This window comes from Nipponia nippon, unplaced genomic scaffold (genome assembly GCF_047370975.1).
Source record: "Nipponia nippon isolate SJK-2023a ecotype South Korea unplaced genomic scaffold, ASM4737097v1 scaffold_9, whole genome shotgun sequence".
NCBI classification, from domain to species: domain Eukaryota; kingdom Metazoa; phylum Chordata; class Aves; order Pelecaniformes; family Threskiornithidae; genus Nipponia; species Nipponia nippon.
The window spans coordinates 25,672,901-25,685,289 of NW_028262413.1; the positions used below are offsets into that span (position 1 = coordinate 25,672,901).

General features: G+C 52.3%; 1 non-coding gene across 1 annotated transcript; it reads left to right on the plus strand.

Annotated features, from left to right (window-relative positions):
• TRNAS-AGA (transfer RNA serine (anticodon AGA)) lies at positions 1-82 on the plus strand. Its single transcript has one exon. It is a non-coding gene; the product is annotated as a tRNA-Ser (tRNA).
• The last annotated feature ends 12,307 nt before the right edge of the window (positions 83-12,389 follow it).

The following is a 12,389-nucleotide window of genomic DNA, read 5'->3' on the forward strand; positions in this document are numbered from 1 at the left end:
GTAGTTGTGGCCGAGTGGTGAAGGCGATGGACTAGAAATCCATTGGGGTTTCCCCGCGCAGGTTCGAATCCTGCCAACTACGGAGCGCAGTCCGTTTTGACCCCACTGCAGCTGTGGGACTCGGCTCCATAGATAGGGTCCCTCCAGCCACCCAGGGACTGAGCAAAACCCCCTTGCCTACAGCACTTGTTCTTGCCTCGTCCCCTTTACAAGGTAGGGAAGTTAGGTGAAGAGAAAGGGCCAGTAAGAAGTGCACTGTTGTCGGTTGCTGAGCAGAACTTAAGAGCCTGATCTGACATTACATTCCAAGGAGCACAGCGTCACCAGCTGTCTTCCCTACACCTGAAACTATAGCTGCTCTGGTGGGTTGACCTTGGCTGGCCACCGGTTGCCCACCAGGCTGCTCTATCTTTCCCCCTCAGTTGGACGAGAGATAATATAGCAAAAGATTTGTGGGTGAAGACAAGGACAGGGAGATCATTCACCAATTACTGTCATGGGCAACACAGACTCAACTTGGGGAAATTAATTTAATTTGTTACCAGTCAAATCAGAGTAGGATAATGAGACGTAAAACCAAATCTTAAAACACCTTCTGCCCACCCCTCTCTTCTTCTCGTGCTCAGCTTCACTGCCGATTTCTCTGCCTTCTCCCCCTGAGCAGTACAGGGGACAGGGAATGGGGTTTGCAGTCAGTTCATCACACGTTGTCTCTGCTGCTTTTTGCTCCTCGCTTTCTTCCCCTGCTCCAGCGTGGGGTCCCACCTACGGGAGACAGTCCCCCATGAAACTTCTCCAATGTAGGTCCTTCCCACAGGCTGCAGTTCTTCACGAACTGCTCCAGCATGGATCCTTTCCACGGGGTGCAGTCCTTCAGGAATGGACTGCTGCAGCATGGGTCCCCCATGAGGTCGCAAGTCCTACCAGAAAACCTGCTCCAGCGTGGGCTCCTCTTCATGGGGTCACAGGTCCTGCCAAGAGCCTGCTCCAGCACAGACTCTCCACAGGGTCACAGCCTCCTATGGGCACATCCACCTGCTCCAGTGTGGGGTTCTGCACGGGCTGCAAATGGATATCTGATCCACTCTGGACCTCCGTGAGCTGCAGGGGGACAGCCTGCTTCACCATGGTCTTCACCAGGGGCTGCGGGAGAATCTCTGCTCTGGCGCCTGGAGCACCTCCTCCCCTCCTTCTTCACTGACCTTGGTGTCTGCAGAGTTGTTCCTCTCACATATTCTCACTCTTCTCTCCGGCTGCAGTTGCGCATGTTTTTTCACCCCTTTCTTCTTAAATATGTTATCCCAGAGGCACTGCCACTGTCTCTGATCAGCTTGGCTTTGGCCAGCGGCAGGTCCGTCTTGGAGCCAGCTGACATTGGCTCTATCAGACACAGGGGAAGCTTCTCTCAGCTTCTCACAGAAGCCACCCCTGTAGCCCCCCGCTACCAAAACCTTGCCACACAAACTCAGTACAGCACAGCTGTGACTGCTCAACACTCATATCTTCCTTTGGGAGTGTACCTGCTCTGTCATGGGCTCATCCACAGGCTGCAGTCCCTTTGGGGATGTATATGCTCCAGCATGGGTTGTCCATGGGCAGCAGTCCATTCAAGAGGTCCCTCCTCCACCATGGAGCACCGCTTCATCCTCCTCCTCTGAACTGCTACATAGATCACTGGAGCAATGTTGCCCCCCCGAGCCACATGTTGCTGAGAAGCAAGGTGTCCAGCACCTGCCTTGGACACCATCTTAGAAGCACAGGATAACTCAGACTGGAGAGGAACTCAGCAGATCTCTAGACCAGCCATCTGCTCAAAGCAGGGTCAGGTCTGGGGTCAGACCAGGTTACTCAGGGCTTTGTCCCATCAGGTCTTGAAAACCTCCAAGTATGAAGGCTGGGTGACCTGCTCCACTGCTTGACTGTTCCAATGTTTCTCCTTCTCACATACAGGCAAGCAACCTCTCAAGCCCAAACCCCCCAGTCCCTCCTCAATTTAAAATGCAAACTGAGAGGGTCAGAAAAGCTTTTGAGGAATACCATTTTTTGGCAAGTTGCCGGCTCTGCCCTGGCATTTGCCTTTCTGACATATATCTGCTGGTCCACAGCATGCACAATCTCTCAGTACAATGCCCTATCACTCAGCAGGTCATTTTCTTTGGGGATTTCCAGGACCAAAGCTTTGTGTCCAGGCTAAGGAAATTGAGCAAATTCTTCAGTACTTTTTTGCAGCTCTGCATTTTTCCCCTTGCTGCTCTGGTTCAAGGCTGGCCCTCCATGCTGTTGCTTGGACTCAAGAACTTGCTCACAGCAGAGCACACCACAAGCACAGATGTAATGAGGCCACTGACTCAACTGAAGTCACTGGGACGACTTTTCTGGGGTGCAGAGACCACCGTAGAGCAGAACTGCAGCACAGATCCTCAGAAACCGTGACAGTTCAGAGCATGGACATCTGTGATCATAGCTGGTCTCCTGGATTTCCCCCACAACCTTTGGGCATGGTATGACCCCAGGGATGGGAAAAGGACCTGAAGTGAGATAAGAGAAATGGAGACAAGCCACCTTCACCACTGACATTCGTTATGTTTAGTCATGGGACTGCCCCATAAGGAGGAGCTCACTCAGAAGGATGTTTGTGAAAGTCCATTGCCACCACTTGGTGTCTTTGGTGTCCCAGGCTTGGTGAAGTGCTCCCTGTCATGTTCATTCACACAGGACTGGCTCTCCTGCTATGCCATCAGCAAAGGCATCAGGCCTCAGGTTGGTGTGCTCCTTCCTCCAAAAAGTGTCTTGAAACCTCTCTTCCATAGGAGACCAAAAAAACAGGCAATGAGGAAGGGAGAGAAAGAGGCAGAAAGGAAATCCCGTTGCCATCAGGAAGCAAAATAATCTTAGTCTCCTAAACACCTTTACCATCCCCCATGGTCCTCCAGGGAAAGGTCTTCATATCCTGGAATCATAGAATGTCCTGAGTTGGAAGGGACCCACAAGGATCATCAAGTTCAACTCCTGTCCCTGCATAGGACAACCCTAAAATTCACACCATATGTCTGAGGGTGTTTCCCAAATGCTTCTTAAATGTTGTCAGGCTTGGCACCGTGACTACCGCCCGGGGGAGCCTGTTCCAGTGCTCCACCACCCTTTGGGTGAAGAACCTTTTCCTAATGTCCAACCTAAACCTCCCCTGGCATATCTTCCTGCTGTTCCCTCGGGTTCTATCATTGGTTGCCAGGGAGAAGAGATCAGCACCTGCCCCTCCTCCTTCCCTTCTGAGGAAATTGTAGACTGCTATGAGGTCTCCCCTCAGTCTCCTCGTCTCCAGGCTGAACAGACCAAGTGACTTCAGCCACTCCTCATACGGCTTCCCCTCTAAACCGTTCGCCATCTTCATGGCTCTCCTCTGTACACTCTCTGGTAGCTTTGTATCCTTTTTGTACTGTGGTGCCCAAAACTGCACACAGTACTCAAGATGAGGCCGCAGCAGTGCAGAGTAGAGCAGGACAATCACCTCCCTCGACTGGCTAGCAATACAGTGCTTGATGCACCCCAGGACACGGTTGGCCCTCTTGGCTGCCAGGGCACACTGTTGGCTCATGTTCAACTTTCCGTCAACCAGAACCCCCAGATCCCTCTCTGCAGGGCTGCTCTCCAGCCTCTCGTTCCCCAGTCTGTATGTACATCCAGGATTGCCATGTCCCAGGTGCAAAATCTGGCACTTGCCCTTGTTAAACTTCATAAGGTTGGTGATTGCCCATCTCTCTAATTTGTCCAGATCTCTCTGAAGGGCCTCTCTGCCCTTGAGAGTGTCAACGGCTCCTCCCAATTTTGTGTCATTGGCAAACTTTGGTAACAAACCTTCAAGTCCTGTATCCAAGTGATTTATGAAGATATTAAAGAGTACTGGCCCTAAGATGGATCCCTGTGGAACCCCACTAGTGACTGGTCGCCAGCCCGATGTAATCCCATTTACTATAACCCTTTGAGCCCAACCCATCAGCCAATTGCTCACCCATTGCATATTGTGTTTATCCAGCTGTATGCTGGACATTTTGTCCAGGAGGATACTGTGAGAGACAATATCAAAGGCTTTACTGAAGTCCAAAAAGATAACATCGACTGGCTTCCCTTGGTCAACTGGGTGGGTAACCTTGTCATAGAAAGAAATTTGTTAAGCAGGACTTTCCCCTCGTGAACCCATGCTGGCTGGGGCCAAAGACTGCATTGTCTTTCAGGTGTTTTTCAATAACTCCCAGAATAACCTTCTCCATAATTTTGCCAGGCAGAGAGGTGAGACTGACAGGCCTGTAGTTACCAGGGTCATCCCTGTTGCCCTTCTTGAAGATTGGGACAACGTACGTCAGCTTCCAGTCAACTGGGACCTCTCCAGCATTGAAAAATCATTGAGAGAGGTCTCGCTATGACATCATCCAGCTCTTTAAGTACCCTTGGATGAATCCCATTGGGACCCATTGACTTATAGGGATCCAGCTGGAGCAGCGAATCCCGCACAAGTTCAAGGTTGGTTGGGAGTTTGTCATTCTCACAGTCATGGTTCTCTAGCCCAGGGCTCTGGGCATCGCAGAGCCCATCATCAGTGTTGAAGACCGAGGCGAAGAAATCATTAAACTTCTCTGCTTTGTCTGTGTCCCTGTTTGTGAGGTGACAAGTAATGGTGTCAAGTAATGGGCCAATGTTATTTCTCACCTGCCTTTTGCTATTTACATATTTAAAAAAGCCCTTTTTATTGCCCTTCACAGTACTGGCCAGATTCAGCTCTAGTTGAGCTTTGGCCGCGCGCATTTCCTCCCTAGAGTGGCGAACAGCATCTCTGTAGTCTTCCCATGTCGCCTGACCTTGCTTCCACTGCCTATAAATTTTCTTCTTTCGTCTTAGTTCTAGAATAAGATCCTCCTCATCCAAGCCGGCCTTCTACCTCGCCTGCTTGACTTCTGACATTTTGGGATTGCCAGCTCCTGTGCTCTTAGGAGGTGGTACTTAAAAAGTGACCAGCAATGATGGACCCCAGCACCTTCAAAAGCTTTTACCCAGGGGACCTTACCAAGTAGTTCCCTGAGCAGCCTGTAGTCAGCTCTCCTCATATCCAGAGCTGAGGTCTTGCTGGGAGTTTTCCTCCTGTTACCATAGATTTTAAACTTGACTGCTTCGTGGTCGCTGTGGCCAAGGCAGGCACCAATCGCCACTTTGCCCACGAGACCCTCTAACTTAGTAAGCAGCAAATCGAGGAAGGCACCTTTCCTGGTCGGTTCCCTTAGTGATATGGACATCAAAACCTGACGAAGGTAAACCCAACCAGTAGCTGAAATAGCCTTAGGAAGCAGGTGTCCAGAGCTTGGCACCTCTATTGTCTTAAAAATGACTTCCAGGTCTCAGTGAGCAGGGCATCCTAGTACAGAGGAGCCAAGGTTAAATGCAGTGTAGGGTTGCAAACCATCTGGATGCTCCATCAAGGATACAGAGGCCTTTTGCCCACAACGAGACCCAACAGCTCACTGCAAAGCACTGGCAGCATGGGAGGAGAGGGATACCAATGACACAGAAGGATCTCACATAATGGCAAACCACGGACAGAAAGGATGTATCCTGAATCCAGCACTGGTGCCTTCAAAATAGTCCAGCTCCATCATATGTGCTCAGGTGGCCAGCTTTCCTTGTTCAGCTGTAGGGACTGAGGATGGGGTCTCCGGGGAGGTGAAGAGAAGGGAGATCTAAGCCGTGTACCAACTTCCCCCCTGCCCTCCCTGCACATGGCAGAACCACTTTGGAAAACACAGATATGGGACCCTGTGGTGAAGCATTACATTGCATCAGGTCCTTGGCTTCCAGCTGAGGCCCCCAAGAAAGGAGTCAGCTAAAGATAAGCAGAACACACGCTCTGGTAGACAGTAAAAGTGCATTAGTTATGATGCATTTTTAACCTCCATATGGTGCTGAGAACCAGCCAAAATCTGTAATAGGAATGAAGTATTAATATATTAATTGGTTCTTCAAGCTCATGTTGTATATAATATAGTCAGCAGGCTAAATGTGATGTAGCACTGGGAAATTGCTTTGCACTGGTAACAGCTCCTGGAGCACATGCTCCTGCTGCACTGCAGAGAGGAAAGTGCCATAAACTGCTGCTACCAAGTCCACCTTCCAACCTTTGGACTCTTTGTACAACACTGAGACTGTGCCAGGAGTTGTAGAGCTGGCAGAATTGCTGCATAATTGTTGGCTTTTATAAAATGCATGTAGATAGGTACTGCAACACTGAGGTGTTTTCCTGGTGTGGGAAGCCAATCAAAGTGGTAATTCAGGCAAGCCCCCTTCCTGAAGCAGTAGGCAGAGGTGGATACAGTAAGACCCCTTCCTACTCCAGGTAGGATCTAGAAAGAGCGAACTTAGGACACATCTTTCTTTCCATTTCCAGATCTCAGTGTGCCCATGGTCTTGGCATCCCCCATCCTCTGATGGACCAGGGAAGACCTTTGCCTCCAGAAGGAAATCTGTACCCATTCTGGGTGTTTTCAAGCCAAAACTTGTTGCACAAACTGATCCAGGCTGGTGGCACTGACAAGAGAGCCACCAGCCTCCAGCACGCCCTCAGGGAGCAGCTCCAGCCTGGCCATGCTGCTGGTGTGGAGGGCACCAACCTGCTCCAGGACCTGGATGCATGGGAAGGGAAGGGCTAAGAGAGTTCCCAGCAGGGCAGGAGGATTCGTGGGAATACATATCAGGGACTTGGGCCAAGGTGGATTCTTCCTCTTGCCTGGGAACAACCAGGTGGCAGCACTAGACCTCAAAGACCATGTCCTTTCATGAAGGGCCAGCTTCCCAGCTTCCTCACCTGCCATGTGCCCTGAAAGGTTTTAGGGAACCAGCTCTGCCGGGAGGTCTGTGAGACTATGGTAAGAGGAACAGGGCCACCAGATTCATATAAATGCTAGTGGGAGGACCTCTGAACGTCTCTAGTTCAACCTCTCACAGCAGGACTGTCACCAACTGCAAGACACCATGCCAAGGTGATGCTTGGTGGGACAGGACCACTGGGTGGGAAGACCTCTGCACCCCAACCCACAAGTCCTTGTGACACCCAAAGCTGGTAGAGAGCATGCACAGGAGACCCGGCCAACCTCAGATCTGCCTTGGAAATCTTCCATCGCAATGTTCGTCCTGCTGCTCCAAGATCTGCAAGCTCATCCCCAGCAGGAGGTGGTCCAAGTCCAAGTGGAGGGACTCCGAGTTTATAAGAGGCCCTTGGAGGGCTCTGGGACAGCAAGGGGGCCTTGCAAGATCAAAACCAGTTGGAAGGTGGTTCCACAAACCCCAGAAAAATCTGTGCTAGCTCCAGCTGAATTGAACTATTTGTTGCACATAAGCTAAGGCAACCCCATCTCTGCTTGCAGACTACCTTGACTCCATGGATTATTTTTTTCTAATATTAAGCAAGCAGTTGGTTGTAATTTATTTTACGATATTTCTGCCCGCACACTGTGGAGCAGCCCTCAGGTCTTTCCACTGATTTTCAGACAGATGCATGATTTCTTATTACACCATGTATTATTGGCACTTTTGCCTGGATGGAAGAAACAGATATCCAAATGATGTTTTACCAACAGCCAGGGTACAGGGTGCAGACTGTGTGTCCTCAGACACAGACCTGCATTGCAGTCCGAGGTGGGGTAGCATTGCTCTGTGCATTAATTTCAAGGCTGGCAGGGAGACACTAGACACAGGAGCTCCATGGAAAAATGTGTATCACTTTAATTAGGCCTCTAACAACAGGGATGACAAGAGAATGCTTCTCTCTAAGTTGCAGTCTGGGACAAAAGTGCTAATTATCATGCAGTGCATCATTGACAAGCCCCAGCAAAGCCTAGAAAAGCTCAACTTGCTGATAGTTATGTCAAACTGGCAGGAATGGCTGTTATCTGTGGGAACAGGGTTTCCCAAGCTGGGACAGTAAAATCCCTGATGAGATGTGTCCCAAAGGCTAATGCACTTCCCAACATTCATGCCGGGGCAGCAGAGCTCTGTTGGATGAGTGGGGCCCTCAAGGATGAGGCTGGAGAGGCAATCTGGGAGCTGGGAAACCCACTTGCTCTTTAGTGGAGAGGCAACATCTCTAACATAGATGCAAGATGGGAAGTGATGTCCTCCCCCTCTCCTCTGTTCTCCCAGGGCATCAGCGTACCCACTGAGACCCTCCCACACTCCCTCCCTGTATGCCTCTGCCCCAGCAACTGTTGCAGAGATGCAACACTGGGATCAGGGCAGCCTGGAAGGGACACTTGGGGTCTGTGAAACAGTAGAGAAGTGCTGGACCTGCAGCCAGCCCCTCATCCAGGCTGGGCAATCCCAGCAAGGGGCACAATGCTTGGGAAGGAACAGGGACCAGCCCCAGCCCAACCCCCGCATCAGGGTGTCCCATTCCGCATCACAGACACTGGTCTCAGTGCCCACAGTGTCAAACGTGGGGTGTCTGGACAGGATGGAGATATTCAGGAGGGCAACAGGGAAGTTGGGTTTCTGTCCCCTGGATCTCTGAGAGCATGTGGAAACATGCAACAGCACTGGCAGGAGCTGAAAGCCTGTTTGGGGCTGGGAGCAAAGATGATCAAGCAGCCCCAAGTACAATGCATGTGCCTCTGAAGGTCCAGGCCATAGGAGACTTGTTCCTCTCCTACATGATGGCTCTTGGAAGGAGCAGAGGGCTGAAGACTCAACACAATTTCTGGATGAGAATTTCCTCGAAATGTGGCTGAAACCCTTCCTGTTTCAGTTCCCACTAGGATGATGGGTGGCTTCTGCTGAGCTCTGCCTCCATCTCCTGGCAGCCCTCTTGGTTGACCCTGAGGTGTCTTCATCATGAGACACGAAACCCAGCTCTCTGGGCAGTGTAGTGGGCAGCAACACCTTCCCCTTCTCTCAAAATCTTTAAGTAACTTCCAAGCAGAGCTGGAAAAGTAGATCCTTCTTGCAAATATATTTAGAGTCAAACCATGGCCACAGCACCGGGAACCTCTCTGCTCAGCTAGGTGGAAACTGGCCAGAGGGTGTCCCTCCATCCTTCTTCCTGTCTCTCTCTTCAGGCTGCTCCATCATGGGTCATTCAGCTGTTGCAAAGAATCCTGGGCAAGGAGCTGCGTCCAAGCATCGGGACAGGACACTTGACAGGCTCCATCACAACAGAGACCCAGCCTGACCCCAGCTGCAGCATCCTCCATGACAGGGACCAAGAGAGAGGGGCAATGAGGACAGCCAGTGGGTCAGGGTGACACCTGGACACAAACGCCATGTTTGTCCCACTGGCACCGATGGGTCAGGCAGAAATCCTCTGAGCAAAGGGCAGCCTCTCGGGGCTCCCACTCCATTCCCAAAACTGCGTCCCTGCCCAGGCATGTCCCTGTGCGTTCCCCGCCTTGGTTCCCAGCACCACGAGAGACGGCGGCTGATCTAACACTTCGTGGCTGCTTGCGCAAGAGGTGATGGGTGCTGCTCCCCTCGCTCCCACCTCCCTCAGGTGACCTGGATCGGGTGACTCATTCCTAATCACCCCATCCGTCCCTTGCAAGTGAGTGAAGCAGAAGCTGCCCAATAAAAAAGGGCTGCCCAAGCAAGGGCAGGGTGCTGATGGTGGGAGCAGCGCCCTGAGCGTGAGGCTGTAAGCTCCTGGCAAGCAAGAACAAGTCCCCAGACCTGTTCCCTGGAAACTGTTTGATGAACTATACATCTTTACTACCTGCAGAAATACCCAGAAAATTAAAAAGAGAGGAAAAAAACCCAAACCCCAGTTATCATCATGGCCTCAGGCTTTCTGTAGGACCTCCTTGTGGATGCAGAATGCTAAGTGAGGGCTAAATCCAGCAGTTTTCCCACACTTGCCAGCCCATGACTTCATCAGCACCCCAGGGAAGTGGACCACCCCCCCACCATCATGCCCCATTTTCATCACAGCTGGGAACAGGTGAGGGAACCAGAGCAGCCCTGTGAGCTCTCCCAATGTCCTTGCACACAAATGCTGTGTTGCTGGGCACCTCCTTTAGAGAAGGAGGGAAACTTCCTCCCCTCTGCTTTCATTTTTGGCAATAGGGCATCTCCCCAAAAGACATGTTTGTGATGCTCATCTGAACAGCACAAAACCCACGGTGCCTCAATCTCTTCCCCAGGCAAACCCCATCCATGGGTTTGGACAACCCAGTGCAGAGCCCATCCCTCCGCTGCCTCTCCCAGCTCCAGGGAGTGCAATGAGTCATGGTCTAATCCCTGGCCAGATCACTTCTCATCCTGCATACCACCTCACATGGGTGCATCTTCCCCACCTTAATTAATCTCAGCCTGCCAATTACCAGGCACCTCCTCGGTTATTCCTCTCCCACACCAGAGGGAGAGATATTTCTACCTTTCCAAGAGGTTCAAAGCCCCATGTGTGTCCATGGGATTGGCCCTGAGGATCTGCACCATTTCCTGTGAAATCCTTGTCTCCCTCCACTTTGCAGATGTTGCCAGAGCCACATCCCCAGTGTTACTTGCACCAGCAGACACCTCTGCAGCACAGCTCTGCACACATTTCCCAGCCACCTCACCCTTGCCACCCTTTATTTAATTTTTTTAAACAACCCCTGGGGAGGGATTCAGTGTTCAGACTGGGTAGCACCAGTCTGGGACTTGAGGGGAAATGGCAAAGTCTTTGCCCAGAAATGCTTTTATTTCCTGCTTTTTACCTCCCTCTGCCAAGGGGGTGGGAAGCACAGCTGTTCGGGTACCCAGCCAGGCCATCCGCTGGGATGCAGAAAGAAATACCCAGGGGATGGCAGTAATTGTGCCAGCTTTGGAGGGAAGTCCCCAAATGTGGGTCGAGAGGGTTTCTTCCACACTGGGACCTCTCGGCATCAGTGCAACCTGCTTCAGCCAAACAAAATGCCAAAGAATGAGAGCAAACGCCAAAAGCTTGAATTTCCATGACCTCCACACTGTGGCCAGGTTAGTAACCTGAGCATCTTCTGCATAACAGGGATGCCCTTCTAGATCTGTGCCTCTCTGCTGGTCCCCCTCGCCAGCCACTGTGTCACCTTGTCCAGTGACCAATAGGTCAGCCGGGACCTTCCCAGGGAACCTCCCCTGTGGGATGGAGTCAGGAGCAGGGTCAACGAGGACACCGTGCAGCCACAACCCATGCTAGATGACCTCAGCTGGGATGTTTCACTGGGCAGTGCAGGTGAGGGCTTTGAAGCCCTCTGCTGCTCTCCTCAGCAGGCTCCTGAGGAGCCTGGCAGCCCCAGGGTCTTCGTGCCGTAAGGAACAGCTGGATGTTTCACCACTCTGCAGGAAAAGTCAAGGAAAAGAAGGCAAAGCCCCACTGGGATTACTCACTTCTGCAACACTGCACGGCACCGTGCCAGCCCGTAGCTCCCTTGCCTGCCCTGGGGCTCAGGAGTGCCGGAGGGGGGCGATCAGCTGCAGGTTCTGCATGATCCAGCCACCTCTGGAGGCGGGCACCATAAAAAACGCTGGGAGAAATACAACGATGACACACCGAGCTGTCTTCTCGCCCACGGCCTGGGGAGGCAGCGCGGGCAGGGAGGCAGCATCCTGGAGCAAGACGCAGCTCTGCACAGCAGCCAGCCCTCGGGATCGGCCGTGGCAGAGGTAGGCTCAGCATGGGGAAGGGGACACGGGTATTTCTGCAGCTTCTAGTGGGATGATCCCTGCTCCCGGGGGATGCTGAGCAGCCTTTTCCTAGCAGGGAAGTGCCTTGGCCAAGTGCCGTGGCAAAAACCACAGCCAGCTTCCTGAGCAGCATCCCCCTGCCTGCGGTGGCACAGCATTGCCTCCAGCTGTCTCCTGGGACAGAGGGTTGGCAGGTGGTGATTGGCACCCTGCTGCCAGGGACAAGCAGTTTCTCTGTCCCCTCTGGGCTACTCCTGTTTCCTTGGATGGTGAGGAGTTACCTCCATCCGCGGCTCAGTGAGGAGCAGCCTTGTGGGGCGCAGCCCATGTTTGTGCGGTGATTCACTGAGCACTCTGAGCACAACACCCAAAAGTGGGAGCCAGGCTGTTTGATAAAGAGCTGAACCAGGGAGGCTGAGAGCACAGGCAAGAGACCAGGAGTCGAGACCAGGCAGAGGAGCAAGAGGCCCGGCAATGTGTGCACAACTTGCTGTCGCATCTTGGGGACAATCTGAGCATTGCAGTGGATGCCCCAGTGATTCCAAACCTGCTTTGCTCTGCGATGTACCCTGGGGAGATGGAGGGCTCCCATGGGAGATGTCTAAGCATACGCCCAGATGTGGGACTGCAATGTGCATGGGCACTGGAGATGCACGCACAGCCATGCCCAGGACAAGCATCGTGCTGGCAAGTGGGCAGCAGATGGCTCTGTGGAGAAG